This window comes from Leopardus geoffroyi, chromosome A1 (assembly GCF_018350155.1).
Source record: "Leopardus geoffroyi isolate Oge1 chromosome A1, O.geoffroyi_Oge1_pat1.0, whole genome shotgun sequence".
NCBI lineage: Eukaryota > Metazoa > Chordata > Mammalia > Carnivora > Felidae > Leopardus > Leopardus geoffroyi.
This window is the reverse complement of record NC_059326.1, coordinates 123,274,234-123,293,747: the sequence shown is the minus strand read 5'-3', so window position 1 is coordinate 123,293,747 and position 19,514 is coordinate 123,274,234. Positions and strand designations below refer to the sequence as shown.

At 37.5% G+C, this 19,514-nt stretch overlaps 1 long non-coding RNA gene across 1 annotated transcript; it reads right to left on the bottom strand.

The window, feature by feature from the left end:
* Positions 1–6,440: 6,440 nt before the first annotated feature.
* Positions 6,441–10,091, bottom strand: LOC123601698. Its single transcript, XR_006714243.1, has 4 exons — positions 9,971–10,091; positions 8,220–8,262; positions 7,100–7,209; positions 6,441–6,611 (listed from the first exon to the last, which is right to left on the bottom strand). It is a non-coding gene; the product is annotated as an uncharacterized LOC123601698 (long non-coding RNA).
* Positions 10,092–19,514: the final 9,423 nt, after the last annotated feature.

The window sequence follows — 19,514 nt, the reverse complement described above, 5'->3', positions numbered from 1 at the left end:
TGTCCCCCTTCCCCCCCCCCCCCCCCCCCCCCCCCATAGAACAGCCACCACACAAATGTCAGTCCAATCCTGGGCTAGAGGACAAAGTCTTTCCCTTCTCAAGGATTTCATGGAAGCCATAGGACAGCATTACCATTTTCCCCCCTGCTGCAACGTGTTTATTATGTGCCAAAAAAACGACACCACAGCTAATTGCACATGAACTAGAAGCAGAAGAGCAAAGACACCCCAAACCCAGCAGAAGAAGAGAAATAATGAAGATCAGAGCAGAAATGTCTGTAGGAGAGTGCAGTCTTGCCTGCATAGGCTACAATGACTAACAATGTCAGCTCAGCAGGAAGAGGGGGGTGTATGTGACCCTGGTTCTCTGACACACAGCCTCCCAAAGAGGGGCAAGTAGGTTTTATTCGTGTTTTTTTTTTAAAGAAGAAAGAAAAAGTCAAGTTTTCAACTTCAGTAGTATTTCAGTGACTGCAACTGAAATACATTTTTCAACTGAAAGAAATAAGGAAAGGGTATTTATTCCCTCCGAGAGAAAGGGCTCCTGGGAGCCTTCATCTGCCCCCACCAAAAAGGAGTCCTTTTTTAGCTCAGTTACCAAAAAAAAAAAAAAAAAAAAAGTCCTGTGACTTTGGAATTAAAAACTTCTATCAACCCCACCCCCGCCATAAGTACAACTCAAGAAGGTGGATAAACCATTTAAAACTATATATAGCAGCCATCAAATACCGTTTATCCAGTGCAGTTTCAAATACAAAACACATTTTTTTGTTCTTGTTTGCAAATGTCTTGATCTGCCACTGTGAGAGACAGTGACCTGCAGTTGCTCAGACACAGGTTTGCTATAATGTTAAAAGCTGCCAGGAAAGGGAAAAAAAATCTCTTGTTCCAAACGACTTAAAAAACTGTTTGAAGGAGTGTAAAAAGGAACCGGTAAAAACCCTTGAGCGTAAAATACGAAATATGATTTTGGTTTAAATGAAGACCGAAGGCTCCTTGTTGTTTACAGTAAAAGACACCAGGGGCGCCTGGGTGGCTCAGTTGGTTGAGAGTCCAACTTTGGCTCAGGTCATGATCTCGCAGTCTGTGAGTTCGAGCCCCGAGTCGGGGTCTCTGCTGACAGCTCAGAGCCCCGAGTCGGGGTCTCTGCTGACAGCTCAGAGCCCCGAGTCAGGGTCTCTGCTGACAGCTCAAGTAAGATGAGTTTTCTTGTCTCTTTCATTTGGGCACAATTACTGTTTTGCGGCTATTTCCTATTAAGACCAATCCTCAACCTTGTGTAGTTCAAGTGTCAATCTCCCTACCTTGAAGACATGCAAATACTCTAGTGTAAAACGGACGCACTCACTTCTCGTTAACCTTACTTCTTTCCTTAATTGCCCATTTATTTACTCTTCTCTGGCATTCAGAAGTCTGCCCTGAGCTACCCACTCACTGGCCTGCTGGTCCCTGTTGGCAGCTCCTAGCATCTACTGCTTGTCCTCTAGGACTAACCAACAGGTGGAATTGAGTCAGGCCACGCTTCCCTTTTATTTGCCCTAATCCTTTGTTGTCCCTAAAATCCCTCCCCTGGCTGTACAGATGTACATGAATTTCTTTACTAACAGGTTGGAGAAAGGAAAATCTTTAAAGGGAATTACCGAGAAGGGGGAAAGCTAAAATGCTATAACATAGAGATGAGGTTCCTCAGAGACAAGAAGGAAAATAACTAAGAAGTCCTGAAGGCAAGGCCCTGATGGTGAGCTCCCCCAGGGTCTCATCTGATTCCTCTTCCCTCAGGCTTTTCAAAGACTGATTTGCTTTTCTCCATTTCTCTTTGAGGCAGCAAATCCTGCCCACAATATCTTATGGAATATTTGGAAGAGAGGCTCTGACAATTGAAATTGTGAAGGCCCAGGTTAAGCGTGGACCCTTAGGGTCAACTCTCCTTTGCAATGTTCTGATCAGTGTGAGTTGAAGATATCCCTCTTCCTTTTCAATGTTGCACCTAACACATACACAGACACACATACACAGACGCAGATTTATGTTCGACAAAATTAAGTGTTAATTCTCAGATGGTACAGTACAGTAGAAGTTTTCAAATTACGTATTGTGACCTTTTCGTGGGCTGTGAAACTTATTTTGTTACCATCACTATTTTTTAAATAAAATATAGTAAAACAGAGTAAATAGAATAGAATAAAATAAAAATGACAATGCAACTTCAATAGTGTGTGTGTGTGTTTCTAGGTGGTGAGATAACATATTTTGTTCACTGTGGGTCACATTCAATAAAGTTTCAAAGCCTCTACGATACACCTACAAGTAAGGAAACAAAAATTTGCTATTTGCAAGCTGTGTACCTCTTGCAAGGAGAAAACAAGTTTTTTGGTTTTTTTTTTTCATGTTTTCTGCCAAAAGCCTAATATAGTGCTTTGTTCTTATTGGAATAGTAATTCAACAAGCATTTCTTATGTCCCTACTTTGAACCCTTCTCTCTTCTTCTTCATAGTTAACTGGAAAATCAGAGGCACCTAAGCTTATGTTTATTGAAGAACTGAATGAAAACTTGGGCTAGTTGCAACATACCGTACTACCCCCAAGAATGAATCTAACTTATACCAACATTTGAAAAAAGCAAAGTGTTGTGGTGAGTGTTTCAAATGACACACTGATGTTATGAAAAGTCTAAGTGTAAAGTCTAACGCGGTTGGCATAAGAGGAAAACAGCAGATGGGCAATCGTAATTCAAAATGTGTCATGAAAATAGGTTTTCAAATCAAGTGTTACTAGCGCTAGTAATGCTAGATAAATATACTTATACTTGTTTTAAGGCACAGGATATGTTCCATCTTGGTAATTTTTTCCTTAATATACATATTTAGTAATATAAATTTTACCCTAACTAATGCCTTAGGGAGAATTTCACAAATAATATTATTCTCTTTTCTTTTCGTTTACTTCAAAATACTTTTAGTTTCTCATTTGATTTCTTCTTTGACTCAGGGTTTATTTATTGGTGTGATGTTTATTTTCCAAATATTCAGGATTTTCCAGAGACTTTTTTTGTTTATTTTTTTGTTTTCTTATTCAATTCAGATGTGGTCAGAGGACAAATGCCATTGTGACTTGAATCCTTTCAAATATATTGAAATTTGTTTTACAGACAAGAAAGTGGTCTTTCTTGGTAAGTATTTCTTGTTTACTTGAGAAGAAGGTTTACACTGCTCTTGTTGGAGGCAGTGTTCTCGGGTCACGTGGTTGTCAATCAGGCCACATGGTTGATTGTATTACTCAATTCTGCTGCACAATTGTTGATATTCTACTTATTTGCTTTATTAATTTTTGAGAGATGGATATTGAAATCTCTGATCATAATCATGGATTTGTTTATTTTTCCATGCACTTATATTCATTTTTGATTTGTAAATCTTGAGTTTCATAAACATGTAAGATTTTGTATCTTCTTAATTAATTGAGAATTTTATCATTATAAAATGTAACTCTCATCCTTTGAATAAGTCTTTCCTCTAAAATCTATTTTGTTTATATCAATAATGCTACTCCAGCTTTCTTTTGACTAATGTTAACATGGTAATCCTTTTATTTTTCTCCTATTTGTGCTTTTATGTTTAAAGTGTGTTTCTTATAAACACACTCACTTTTTAAAAAATCCAGTCTGAAATCTCTTCCTTTAATTAGTGTTTAGACCATTCGTATTTAATATGATAACTGATATACTTACTGTAACAGTTAATTTTATATGTCAACTTGGCTAGGCCACAGTGCCCAGATATTTGGTCAGACACCAGTTGAGATATCACTGTGAAGGTATTTTTTCTGATATGATCAATATTTAAATCAGTAGATCTCATTGTTATTATTGTTGTCTGTAGTTAAATTATTTATTATTATAAGGTCAACATCTATGTACCCAACATCCTAGTGACAAGCTAGAATGGCCATCATCCTAAAAGCCTCTCACATGTTATTGCCAGCTATACACCGAATATTTGTGTCCCCCTTAAATTTATATGTTGAAGCCTAATCCCCAATGTGATGGTATTAAGAGGTAGGACTTTTAGGAGGTGATTAGGTCATGAAGGCAGAGCCCAGAGAGCTCCCTTGCACCTTGATCTTAGACTTGCCAGACTCCAGAACTGTGAGAAATAAATATTTGCTGTTTAAGCCTCCCAGTTTATGGTATTTTTGCTATAGGAGCCCAGACAGACTAAGGCACTGCCTAACTACAGCCCCCTCTCACAGACTCTATCCTGACTTCTGTGTTAATCACTCACTTGCATTTTTAATAGTTTTACTACCTATATATGCCTCCCCAAAGAGAGATATTTTAACCTTTGGGATTTCCTCTTTGGTGAGGTGTCTAAACCTGTAGACTCTGAGTGAAGCATATTATTTTCTGTAATGTGGGTGGGCCTCCTGTGATCACTTGAAGGCCTTAAGAGAAAAACCCTGAGATCTCTTAGGGAAGGAGAATTCTGCCTCTCGACTTCCTTTAGAATTGAGCTGCAACATCAATACTTCCCCTGGGTCACCAGTCTGCTGACCTACTGTGCAAATTTCACTTTCTATAATCACATGGACCAATTACTTAAAATAAATCTTTTTCTCTCTCTCTTGTCTCTGTCTCTTTCTCTGTCTCTGTCTCCCTGTCTGTCTCTCTCTCTCTCTCTCCACACACACACACACACACACACACACACAGAGTTGGTTTTGTTTTTCTGAAGAATCCCTAACTAACACAATTACCTTGAGTCTGCCATCCTGCTACTTGCTTTCTATTAGTCCAATCTGTTTTTCCTCTCTACCTCTTTTCTTTGTCTCTCTTGCACAAATATAGTATTTTTTTTCATTATTCCATTTTATCTTCATTGTTGGCATATTTAGTGTTGCTTTAGGATTTATAATATACATTCTTAACTTTCCACAGTGTACCTTTAAGTGGTATTATATCATTTAACTTAACACAGAATCTTATAATAGAATACTTTCATTTCTTCTCTCTGTGTTTATGCTGTCATACATTTTATTTTCACATATGAAAAATGAAAATAAAGTTCTGGCAACCTAGCTGCTATGGATGAAATTGTGTCCCCTCCAAATTCAAATGTGAAAACATTAACCATCAGTGTGACTGTATTTGGAGATAGGGTTTTAGGAGGTAATTAATGTTAAATGAGGTCATAAGGGTCAGGTCTTTCAGTTTTTACTGAACCTTTAATGATTCTTGATTATAGTCTTTTTTCATTGCATAGTAATCAACTCTTCAAAAGATTGTCTCTGACTAGTCTACAAACTCCTTACTGACATGAAATCTTTGCCCATTTGTATTGCCTCTCCCTACACAACACACTGCTTGACCCATAGTGATCTTTCTATATGTGTTGTTAAAAAACACACACAAATCTCCACAAAATAGCTGGCAAGCATTTAACCAGACTTTACTACAAAAGCAAATTGTATTGGACTGATGAACTTATAGGGCATAACTTTGTTCCTATTTGCAGATGTACTGTTAGAAAATTCTTCTCTTTATGTAAGCAAAATATCTGTCTTTGCATATTATGTTAATGACATGACTCCTTTCTATGAAGCCCCAGAAATGAGAACGTTCTGATCTCTCTTGTGATAGTCCTGCATATGTCCTCATCTTTTCTAGTTACCTTGAACTTTCCTTGGCCTTTTAAAGACTTCAACAACAGTTTAATCAAATTCTATTATTTTTAGTCTCTTCCCAACATGACCAACAAAATGCCTTCCTTTGTGGATTCCCACCTGTGACTGAGTCCTCTTTAAATAATGGTATCTAACATCTAATGTTATTCCTGGTCTGATTAGTTGATAGTATTATGGATTCTTACTCTATCTTCCTCCAAAGCTGAACTTTCCACTTTTCATTAGTGTTGCTAAAGGTACTAGTGTTAAGACTAATGGTCAGATCTGCCCCTTGACCCATGTTTACTTAAAAATTGTGAGTTTTTGTAAAATGGGATGCTATGAACAGATTCCTCTCCCATTAGTGTGTATATAATCTCTCCAGCTCCCAACTTGAGTAGAAATAGAAGAAATCTTTCCTTGTCACTTATTGAGAGAAATGACCACAGACATTTTCCTTAAGAGACTACAGTTGCATCCAAAGACATGCCTGGGGGCGCCTGGGTGGCGCAGTCGGTTGAGCGTCCGACTTCAGCCAGGTCACGATCTCGCGGTCCGTGAGTTCGAGCCCCGCGTCGGGCTCTGGGCTGATGGCTCAGAGCCTGGAGCCTGTTTCCAATTCTGTGTCTCCCTCTCTCTCTGCCCCTCCCCCGTTCATGCTCTGTCTCTCTCTGTCCCAAAAATAAATAAACGTTGAAAAAAAAAAATTAAAACAAAAAAAAAAAACAAAAAAAACAAAAACAAAAACAAAAACAAAAAAAAACAAAGACATGCCTGAAAGCTTTCTGCTAAAAATCTTTTATTGAAGAATCAAGCCATATATTTGCCCCACAGCCATCTGAGAGGGATTGGTTCTCTATGTGGAATCTGCCAAAGGGAACTTGGTGCCCTTGAGCATCAGGGAGACTCAGCACTGTCCATACTTTGCCAAAAAAAGTGTACCACGTCTCTTCCTACAAGAGAAATCATTTTTTTTTTAAGGGAAGGCTTTGGAGATCTTAAATTGAAACTTTTATATTCTAAAATCAAGCCAGCCAAATGAGCACAGAGCATGAAAGGTGAGCAATTAGTAACTGAGATCCAGCAAGGGGGAAAAAGGAATTCATTGTGCTAGTGAAAGCCAGTGTTAGGAGCCAAAAAAGTCTTTAAATATCTCTTGCTATTTGCCATTCAGTAATACTATGATGTTGATAAAGTCTCCTTTTCGAGCTTCATTTTCTTCCTACTATCCACTATCATTCTTTCTCTTGCCTCTTTCTCTTTATTTTTGCTTCTTTTTGTAAAATATTATAATTATCAGCAAGCTATACTGATACACTTCATAGCAGTGTATACACTCATACACTTCATAGGAGCAGCAAGCTTATCAGGTAGCTAAGATGGTTTCAAGCTCTGCAGGAGAGGCCATTACTGCAAATAATATGTTAAATTCAGCACTTACACAACTTCATTGCAAAATGAGCATTTGTTAGAATATACTTTTCCATCAGATCCACAGAGAGGGAAATATTCCATAGTACAGATGGCAGAATAATTGGTGCACTCAATTTGCTCCAGTCCAAAAAAAGAAAAAAAAAAAAAGAAAGAACAATTTCGAATTGTTAAATCACAGAAAATGAGCTTTTTAAAGGTCTTGAGAGGTCATTTAGTTCCAAATCTCACTCATAAAAAGACAAACCCTCTTCAGTTTACAAAATCTGACCCAAAATGGTGGCACTCTCATCACAGAAAGAGATGGCTTAGCCTGAGGTTACGGCTTCCCTCTCCCTCATTCTCCTCAGGGAACTGATGAATAGAATACATCTTCTATCTTGTACTTAATTTTTGAACCCGTCTTCTCCTTACCATGCTGTCATCCCTTTTATCCAGGTCCTCATGGTCTTGCCTGCATAGTCACAGTTGCCTGCCAGTTTGTTGCCCTAAACCTACCTTCATCTGAGATTTCAATCACCCTCCACACTGACGCCAGAGTGATCTTTCAAAAAACAAAATCAGTTTTTGTTTTTTGATTACTTAACTGATTCCCCGTCAACAGAAAGTCCCCTCATGAGCCTGGCTTATCTCTCTTATCCTCTGCCTCTTACTCTAGCTAAACTTAACAACTGAATTCCCAGAGTGTTTCCTGCTCCTATACATCCCTGTGCCCTTGCTTAAGGTGTTTTTCCTATCTTGCATCACCTTACCCCCTTTCTCCATCAGACTGACTCCTAAGACTCTTAGTCCCTAAAAGTCAGTTTAACTACTTTTTTAACAGTTTCATGATGATATTTCTCTCCCTCACCCATCAAATTGGTGTAGATGCCCCTCCTTAAAATCTTTACTACCACAATCCCATGTGTATAATTCTCTTGTCACGTTTCAAACTCTATTAAAATTATTTTAATATTTTAACCCATTCACATAGCTCTTTACCCCTGAATTGTCTTTACATGTGTTCTTGATTTTTTTTTTGTCTATACATAGTCATAGACAGTTTCTAGAATACCTATTTTAAAACTTTCATAAAGTGAGAATTATAACATTTTATATTGAGCATAAATGAAATTTCTGTGTATACTTACACATTTATTATCATAAAGTTTTCTGAGTTGAAATCGTTTATTTCTGAAAGAAAAGATTTTATTGAATGGGTAATGCATTACTTGACATTTCACAATCTATAGAGTAAAATACAGTCATATGTTATTCTATGTTGTCTAACCTGTACTGAGAATGAGGAGTTCTGGTTAAATTCTACTCTAGTCGGCTAATACTGACCATTAACATCTTTGATGGGTGATCATTTTGTAAACAAATAAAAGTATGAGAAAATACAATCAGCACTAAGAGGAGATTGGGCATTTAAAAAATAGTCCATGAATATCCACATGAAAATCAAAGGTGTCATATAGTGTGAAAACATTTTTTTGCAGTTAAGGAAAACAAAATATGTTCAAATCCATCTCTGGCACTCACAGTCTGTGTAATTTTGTTATAGTCACTTCCTCTTTGTATTAGATTCCTGTTTCCTAAAAGGAGGCTAGGTGATGCTATAATCAATAAGATCTCATCAGTCTTTAATCTCTTGTGTTTTTTTTCAGCACATGAGTTTGCATATCCTGAGAGACTTTATTCTGAATAACGCTTGTTATTATACTTGACTATAAATTTTAAGAAGGGTTAGAAAAGAAGGGGAAGATGATAAGAAGGAAGAAGAGCTCATTTCTGTATTAGCTGCAGAGCTAAGGTTTGATATGTTTTATCACAGTGAACCCTAAACACCATTATAATTTCTATCTTACAGGGGCTCTTGGGTGGCTCAGTTGGTTAAGTGTCTGACTCTTGATTTTGGCTCAGGTCATGAACTCACGGTTTGTGGGATGAAGCCCTGGATCGGGCTCTGCTCTGACAGGGCAAAGCCTTCTTGGGATTCTCTCTTTCCCTCTCCCAATGCCCCTTCCCCACTGATGCTTTAAATAAATAAATAAATAAATAAATAAATAAATAAATAAATAAATAAATAAGCTTTAAAAAATAATTTATATCTTACAAATGAGGATAGTGAAGTATGTAGTGGGTTGGGTATTTGTCTGATGTCACATATTGACTAAGTGCAATCTGGATTCTAATCCGGATGTGTGACACCAAAGTGCATGATTTTAACCAGTAGCCATAAAGTGGTGAATTCAAATTCATGGAATGGCTGGTAATAATGTTTCTTTCATTTGCCTAGAGGCTGAGATGTTGTTTATAGTGAGGACTTCTTGTGTCATTTGTGGGTCTGCTGGTGGGGATTCCAACTACCCATTTGTAGTTTTAATCTCTTCCTTAGACTTTTCCAGATAATTCTAAGAAGGAACATGGATTTTCTCTGGGTTATAAAAGATAGATCAGATTGTTATAATAGTACCCATGGCAAACAGCCTAAAGAGAGAGAGTTGTCTTCTGAGCTCTCATTATACAATAAGAAAGATATAAACAGAAGATTATGGAACTTTAACCAAGATACATTTTCTGCCTGAGACTCAGTTTCCTCAAATGTAACGTGAAAATAAAAATGTCTCTATGTAACAGCTAATGCCTGAAGGACAGTGTAATATGTGAATGAGAATTTGGCTGGATAGCAAAGAAACATATATATCCTTAGAGATATTTATTTGTTTACTTATTTACTTTTTTATTTTTAACAAAGCAATGTCCAAAAGGTATTGGAGGAGTGTGACAAAAGGTAGGATTTATCAAACCATGTTGTTAGAAACCAAGCAGATTTTAGCCAATGTGGACTTTGTAATCTTTAAAAAAAGAGGGGCTCCAAATTGGGTATTATACTTACTGGTTCAGTAGGCAAAACATGCATTCATTACTGTAAGTTTTATGATCTATGCCACATATTGGTTTCAGCTCCTTTGAGCATGTAATCCCAGAGCCTTTTCTGTTGTATTGGGAGCAGTTCACCTATAATTAGAATAAAAAGTAATGGCCTACATTGTTTTCCTTCAATTCTATAACCATTCTTCTATGAAGCTGGGAAGAAAGAGAAGAGAGTGAAAAGAGTACCATAGTCTGTTCAACTTTCTAGCAAATATGTCTAGAAGAACTTGTATGGTCCAGGTGCTGTGCTACACAACTAGGTCAGACCTGAAATAATCTGTAAATAAAATGATAATTAACAGGTTAAGAAGGAAATGTTAACCTCTCCTTTTAGAGTTATGATGAGAGTGCAATGTAATAATGAATGTGAAAAGTTTAAAAAGCTACTTAAAGGGTCACCTGGATGGCTCAGTAAGTTAGGTGTCTGACTTCAGCTGACGTCATGATCTCACAGTTCATGGGTCCACACCCCACATAAGGCTCTGTGCTGACAGCTCAGAGCCTGAAGCTCCGTCAGGTTTTGTGTCTCCCTCTCTCTGCCCCTCCCTCACTCATGCTGTCTCTCTCTCTCTCTCAAAAAAATAAATAAATATTAAAAAAAAATTTTTAAAGCTACCTAAGGTAAAAGTTTCCTTAATCTGCTGTTCCCCATTTGCAAAGAGATTCTTTTTGCAGCCTTTTAAGAAAAAAACACCACCAGGAGAAGTGGAATTAGGACTGGTTTTACCTCCCTAGGAATTAGTTCCATCCACAGTGATCCAGATTACCTACTTTCACAGCCCCATTTACGAATTAGCTCTGATTTTATTTTTACAAAGACCCCACAGAAAGGGGCTATACTCACCTCTATGATCCCCAGAAGAGTGTGGCATGAGACGCATTTGAACAGAAGGAAGTGGAGAAAGAGCAAATTCCACAGTTAGAAATGCAAGGTTGAATTCACGGTCTACAGTAACTAAAACCCATTTCTAACATCCCTTGCCCCCATCAGACCTAAGGGGTCACTTCTTTACTTACGGCCAGTTCAGGATGAAGCCAGAAATGTATGCAATTCTGACTTAAAAAATAAATAAATAAACATGGGGGAAATTTGTGGTCATTGGAGAAAAGTCTGTCATAGGTATCTAGGAATTCCTGTGAGCATGTCAAGGGTAGGGGTTGGTTACGGTCTCAAAGTTGCATAAGTTGTTTCTGAAAGGACAATTCAGAAGCCTGACATCGATCAGCAACTGAGCAGGCTGCCCATAGTCCTTTTATTCTTTTTTTTTTTAATTGAAGTATGGTTGACACACAATGTTACATTAATTTCAGGTGTACAACACAGTGATTTGACAAGTCTATACACTATGCTGGGCTCACCACAAATGTAGCTACCATCTGTCACCTTACAACCCTATTAGAGTACCATTGCCTATATTCCCTATGCTGTACCTTTTATTCCCATGGCAATCTTTTTATTCTTCTTCTCAGTCTCTCTTTCTCTTCTGGAAGGTCTGACCCCCACCCCCTCTTTGTTAATCAGAACAATCCAGATAGTTAACTTCTAAATTTTCTTCTGACTTTAACATCCTATATTTACTGGAGGTTGAACAAATTGCAGCTAACACATGGGTATGGATGCTAAAAGGAGTCCTAACTCACCAGGAGGAGAGGCAGCCCACGTGGTGGCTGCCAGAGTGATGATGGCAAAAGCAGTGATGCTCTTCATCATGATGATGAGTGAGGGTGGCAGAGATATGCTGCTCTGAGACAGGAAGTCCAGAGAAAGAGAGAGAAAGCAGTCTGCCAAATACATACGTACACACATATATATACACACATGCATAAGGCAGGGTCCCACCTTCGTTAAAAATCGACCTTTTCAGTGGTGATTGGTTGCTAACCCAAGCTAGGGTATTAACTTCACAAACTTCCTTATTATCTTGAATTGTAGCCAGTGGTAATAGTTATACCCTGAAACTCACCTACCAGAAGCTCTCTTGCATAATAATCCTCTGGTCTCTTAGCAAATACAAAAGCATGGCTATATTTAAGAACAAATAAAAATCACAGGTGTAGTAAAGAAAAAAAACATTAAGATGGTATGCGTAAAGGGTTTTAAGGTGATATCAAATGTAGGAAAGTTGAAACAGAAAACAGAAGCAATGAGGACATTTCTTGTTGTACAGTGGTACAACATGAATACTTAACACTGTAATACCTTGCTTTTCTAGAGTAGGAAGACAATTTCAATATTCTATGAAGGCTTGTTAAGTGATTATAACAAACTTGTGAAATATGCAGTATTATTGCTACTTAGCAGATGGGACAACAAATACAGAAAGATTAAGTGTTTAGTCATAGAGTTAGTCTATTTAGTCATAGAGTTAATAGTTGTAAGAGCCAGTCCTCCAGAATCCTAGACTTATGCTTCTATTCTGTATTTTTTTATTCATATATGCTATGTCAATAGCAACAATGATTGTTTATAATGAAAATCCAGATTTTAGCATAGAGTGTCATACTTCTTAAGATTACAAATACAATATTCTGCTTAACACATTCTCTGGTGCCCCTATCTATATATGTCTGATAACCAACCTTTTTTTTTTTTTCCAATAATATAGGCCTAATGATTTCCAAGTACTTAGATGTGGTCATCAACATCAGCTGTCCAGAAGATAAATTTACTGTGGAGTTAAGACAGAGATAATTCCGAAAGGACAACCTCAAAGATTGGAGGAATTAAGAAAATTGCCCAAAGTAGACAGCTAATGAGTAATAGAATCTTGATCCAGAACTAGTTCTTCAAATTTCAGAACTTGCGATCTCCCACTTTTCATCTCCAATATCACTTCTTTTTCTCAGAAATAATTCTATAATTTTGGTTTCTCCTATTGTGAAATTTGAGTACTTACACCTCACCCATATTTCAATCCTTCTTCAGCATTTGAAATATGTATACTATAATGAAATGTGTTCCAGAAACTCTTCTTAATGGGGTAAATTATCTTCTTCCCAAGTTATAGTGGAACATCTGATGAGAGTCACAAGTTCTAAGTAGATAACAGAAATGAGAACCATGGCTCAGTGATGCTGGATCTGGCAAGGCCAGGGGCAAGCATTTAGGCCTGTGACTTTCAAACTCTTCATTACTGTTATTTAATTAAGAAATGGAACTTTACATTTCTTTCTAAATGTAATTTTATGCGGTAAGCAACAAATGAAACAGTTTTAAAAAGGCAGTCACTTAAATAGAAGCAAGACAGGATTCAAGAGCCCCTGCTTTTCCACCACATACTATAAGGCTCCATGCAAATCCATGTGAAAACTGACCTACAAAACACACACAAAAGGAAGTGAGGCCCTGGGAGGGAGAATATCTTGTCCAAGACCATGCAGTGAAATAGATCCCTAGATTCTAGCGCAGGATTTATTCTGCTAATGCCGTAACTTCTCAAACCATCACACAGCCCTGGGTCAGCATGGGGTTTCTGTCCCGACTTGGTATCCCAGAGAAGGTGAGGAAGTATTTGCTGCCTGGGTCCTGCACTCAATTCTCTACTGCTATCTGGACATCACCATCCTGGCATCCCATAGGATCTTCTAGTTCAATATGTTCCTAGCAAACTTTGTTGCTAAATCTCATTTTTAGTGGCTTCTCTCCAGTTTCACTCTGCTAATATCTGCCAGTAGCAACCCAATCCAGGAAAACTTAGAGGAGTCTTCGTTTCTTCTGATTTTCATACTCACAGCCAATCTCTCACCAACTAGGCTTTAATTTGTGTGTGTGTGTTTCTCTCCAGAAAGAATATAAGGGTTTTTGTTTGTTTGATGTTTTTTTTTTTTTAATTCAGTGTTCAAGAATAATACCTCATAAATCTACTTCCCATATTCCTTCCTTTCTGGAAATTCCCACAGGAATGACAGAGAAATTAACCCTGTCAACAAATTCTACCAACACTACATTTTTCTTCCTTTTGCCATCTACTCAGCAACTGTCTAAAGATTTAAAATGAGTGTGTAGGATTGTGTAAAATTCAGCATCATCACAATACATTGCCCAAATCAAAAGTTGTCTCAAAGCGACTTCAAATCCATACCAACTTCTGTTACCAGTTCCTTTACAGGTTCAAGATCTTGTTTCAAAAATAATTGATTGGCTGTGATTCAAGGGAAGCAAGCCCTTGATGTGGGTATGAATCTCACATGAATTCCTGGCAACCCTCAATAAGATCCCACACATAGTAGGTGTGAGCTTTGATCAATGATGTAGATGTACAAAATTATCTATTCCTTCTTTTTCTCCAAATAAAATTATAAAATTTCTCTACATAAACTGATTCCAAGTCCTCTGTTCTGCTGGGTTTTGGGGACATTTGGTCTCATTCATTATTGGGGTTTATGAGGATCTGAGATGTTTAAGCAGGTGCCCAGAAAATCAGAAGAGGCCCTCTGATCTGTAGACAGTCATGGCGGCTGCCTGCATCTTGATGGTCCAATCCAGACATAAATGGTTCCCTTCCCTGAAGTTGTTCCCTGATTCTGTGCCACTCATGGGACAGAGTGATTTTTGATTGAGATTGAGAACTGTTGACTCCAGGGTTCAGCAGACACCTTTTACAGTCAAGCATCAGCAGTCTTTTGCCGTTTGAGGATGTTGCCAGGCAGCAGTGTTAGGCAGTGTCAGAACTTGGTCGCTTTCATTTCTCTTGAAAATTTTACTATTTGGGTTACTTCCCAAAGCACTCAAGCCATGAAGGATAATTTCTTGCCTATTATTTATGCCTTTGTCCAGTGTAGCTGAAATAAACTACACACTGTTTTCTTAGAGCTTTGTGATAGAGGGGAAGGAAAGATACAAAAAAAACCTAGTTAACAGCTTTTGACTATTGCTCTTATTGTAGATGTTGTGTTATTATTTCTTCTTTGACTTGACATACTGACATTAAAATGACTATCAATGTTTGTTTTCTCTGGAATATCTTGTGCTTCTGGTTAAGTGCTAATTGGGCCATATAGCTCCACCAGCAAATCTTCAGTGGGCACTTATAACTGGAAATCACTCAGCTGTCTACTCCTCTTTTGAATGCATAGGAACAACTTCTGGGTGGAGAAGGATGTGGCATTTCCTGCTTGATTTATTAATGTCTGTCCTGTGATCAAAGGCTGTGACTTACGCAAATATCCCCTGTGAACACACCTTGTCCATAACTCACTTGTAGAGACTGTGGCAAGTTCTGTTCTCAGAACAGAAGTTCTGGCAACTTTCACACTTAAAATTCCAGGCACAAAATTGATCCAGAGGTGAGAATATAATAGTTGAAAACTTCTTACTTTATTACTGCTTCCAAGACTTCTTTCATGTAAGTCAAGCCACTGGAATTCACTTTTCATCACTAATCCCATTACTATGTGCTAAAAAATCAGCACATGTACTCTCTTTCCTGCCACACACTCCCTAGATTTGGAATTGAATTATTCCACACATAAACAGAGGTGACCATTTCTGTAGGACATGAGCAATATTCTGGATCACTAGATGAAAAATCCATTCCTTTTTATCTGAAAACATAATCAGATAATGTTATTTGTATGAAAAGCATGGAACTAGGGTTCATGAAGCCAGAGGGAATGGTATAAGGAACATGAGATTAAAAACCACTTAGCTGAATTTGTATTTCTGATTTTGGGTAAGCTCAGAAAATCACTTCCCCACCTCTGGGCTTCAGGATTCCCATATCTGAAACATGTTGGATAAGTCATCTCTAATTTTTCTCTAACTCTGTCAATTACATATTTAGCTGATAACAAAATTAGTTGGTTGAAAGTACAATGTCAATTACAACAGTACACTTCACAACATATTTTCTGGGCTCATGCTACTCTTTGCATTCCTCTTCAGCTGCAGCTTTTGCTAATATTTCTGAGAAATGCCTCATGAATCTATCTAGCCTACAGGGGTAGTGGGGAGGGAGATACATCTTGTAAGTTCATATTTTCAAGTAACTAGTTTGTTTTCAGCTATTAGTGTCAGCAATTTTTTATTTTACCAGGAAAAGTTTCGAGTTAATCTTGGGGGCTAGAGAAGCCACTTATAGGTTTTAAGAATAATACCATCAGATTTGGATTTCAGAGCATTACCCTGCCTACAGTAAAGAATTCAATGGAAGGGAGAAGGCTGCAGAGGGAGATCATTTATAAGGATGATATGGCCAGTCATGAAGGGATTGACTATGGCTTGAACTGGAGTTTATTGGATGCGGTGATTGACTCTATGGAGGATGAAAAGGAGAGGAGAAGATAGAAGAGAATGTCTAGAATTCAGTTTTGTCTCGTTTTGCTTTGTTCTGGTACAGTGTGGCTACTTCATAGGAGTCTTCAAAAATTTAAACTGGGGAATTAAACAGATCTGTGTTTGGAAGAAGTCATTTGGAGTTTTTCATTTTTTTTTTTAAAGTTTATTTATTTATTTTGAGTAAGAAAGAGTGCACACGCAAGCCGGGAGGGGCAGAAAGAGAAGAGAGAGAGAGAATCCCAAGCAGTCTCTGTGCTAACAGTGATCCCATGGGGCTCCCTCCCATGAACCATGAGATCATGACCTGAGCGGAAACCAAGGGTCAGATGCTTAACAGACTGATCCACCCAGGTGCCCTTGGAGTTTTTTCTTTGTTTGTTTGTTTGTTTGTTTGTTTGTTTTAAGAGAGAGCTGTAAAGGAGGGAAACAAACAAGTCTGTTGAAAGGCCATTGGAAAATTCTGTTGGAGAGAAAAAGAGGGTCTAAAATTCATTAAAAAATATTACAAGTACTGTAACAGATTAGAATGGCAAAAGTGCATTGTTTTCTGATAGCTTCGTGATACAGGAGAAGCAAAGATATAATGAAAAGTAGTTAATAGAATAGAATGACTTGGAGGAAGACAGCACATTATCCCTCAAAATAATCTGGAAGGAGCTCTATGGTCACATGAAATTTCCATTAAGGATGACAAATATTTTGTTTGATTTCTTTCCTGGGACTAATCCTCATATGACAAAGTCCTTGCCTCTGTTCTCTCCTCATGCTCAAAGAATGATTTATAGTCACATGTTATTTAGATAGAACTTTCATTTCAATACTGGAAAGAAAAAGGGACTTATGTGCCACAATGGCATCAAAGAAAGAACAGGAATGTCTTCCTATGTTTTTTTTTTTCCAGGAAGAAAACAGATACCCTCATCATTATAAAGACCACAGGACATATTGACTTCATTTACCATTATCTCTGTGTAAAATATGATATTGTCTTTGGTCAAAGTCAACCAAGAAGGCCACAAAGAATATTGGATTGGGGTACAAATGTGAGTCTTGCCATGTGCTTTTTTCAGTTCCAAGCACATATTAAATGTTTAGAAATGTCAACATTTATTATTTCTCTTATTTTATTCTATTATTATATTTCTATTTTATTTTCTATTATCATGGAGTGAGAAGTGTGGTTGGTGTTTAAAAGTACAGAAGGGGACAAAGAGAAGACAAACATGTTACAAAGAAGAGGGACAACTGACAGATTCCTACCCATTAGTGAGTTCCAGCCCACGGGTCAAACCTGGTTCACCACCTATTTTTATAAATATACATGGAACACAGCCACGTATATTTATTTACATAATGTAAATTCATTTATTGACACAACAACAGCATAGAGTGGTTGTGACAGAAACTATTTATCCCACAAAGCCTAAAATATTTACTATCTGGCTGTTTACAGAAAAATTTTCCCTACCCATAGTGTAGATAAGTATTCTCCTTGGGTGTTTGTGTAGCCTTGAGAGAAAGAGGAAGATCTCAGGTGAGTCCCTTACATGAGAAAATAAAGGAGTTGACAGTGGTAGATCTATGAAAACCCATATTCTGAAAATGGAATCTGAAAGAGCATCAGTTATAGAGAAATGCATAAGTCTGTGAGAGTGACCAAGAAGAGGTGATATAAATAGTTTTGTTTTTTTTTAGTTCCAACACAGGATCATTTGTCACGTCCTGGTCTACAATTTTAGAGCTGGTTTGTGTAACCTCAGTGAGATGGGTCCAGTTTTCATCTGCCTACCATCCATCAAGACATAACTCAAGAAGCAACTCAAAAATTAGTTTACTTGATTATTAATGCAGCTATTTTGTTGTGACCGTTGTGACACAGATGACATTTTATATTCACCTCTAGTTTGTGTCCCCCCCACCAAAAAAATCAACTTTCAGCTTTGTTTTAAATTCCAAGTAACATGTTCAACACATTCACACTCAACCCCAATCCCTGCATCTCAGTCCACTCTATTTTTCTTGGTACCCATCCCATTCCTGACATCTGCACCTCCCCCCCCACTTTACTCTTGACCTTCCCTGGGTCCCTGAGCCTTTTTCCATCTCCCTGTTTAATCCCACTCCAGACCATCTTATCCTCCACTCCATCCTATTCCTAAGCCACATTTGCCCTGGTGCTCAGAATGATTATCAAGGATTGGTTAAGTCTTAAACATGGGTAACAAAGTTTTTGTGCATATTAGCTAATAATGATAATAATAGAAAAAATAATGAAAGTTGAATATTTGTAAACGGTTTATTGTTTATATTTCAAATGTTCAAAGTGACATAAAAAAGCAACTACTTCTCAAAAAACAATATGTCTTGGCCATGAAAATAGAGTTTCTGGATTTCCGAGAACTACCCACTTAGGAGATACAATCTCATGTTAAAGAATCTCTAACCCATCCCTTATATCCTGGAATTGCCAAAGAAAATAGCAACATTGTTTTCTCACTTTTTTTTCTTTCCAGAAATGACAGTATTTTCATGCTTGAAAAAAAAAAAAGGATTTATAACCTTCTTCTTTTTTTTCTGTTACCTTAATGATAACATAAGGGGAAAAACAGCATAGAATTGATTTTTCATGCAGTTACAATGGACAATGATTACAAAATCCTAACTGTAATTGCCCTAGCAACAACTTATCTAAGAGAAAAGGGGAGAGGAAAAAAACAAAGTTAACTCCCCAAATCCAAGTAGACCTACCATTCTGGGTACAGTTCTTCGGCTGAGAACAACTTCAACCATGATGGATTCTCCATAGCTTTTTCCCTCTAGGATGTGTTTATCCCATCTAGGTGCTGTCACAGGACGTCAGTATCAAGATGCTGAACGTGACAGAGTTTCAGCGCTGAGGCAGGAGCTTACAAGCTGTTCCATCCCACCCCTACCTCGCACTTGTATTCCCTGGTTAATTTCTCAAGTGCATTAGCTCACTGTCTCATTTGGTGGCCTCTAGCTACATGTAGCACTTGAAATGTGGTTGGTCCAAACAGGTATGCTGTGAATATAAAATATCAATGACCTGCTAAAATGAAAGTGTATATTGACTATATTTTGAAATGATAAGAGCTTTGACATACTGGGTTCTAAATAAAATACATTATTAAAGTTGATTTTACCCATTTCTTTACCTACTAGAAAATTTGAGATTACATGTGACTTGAATTCTTTTTCTATTGGATTG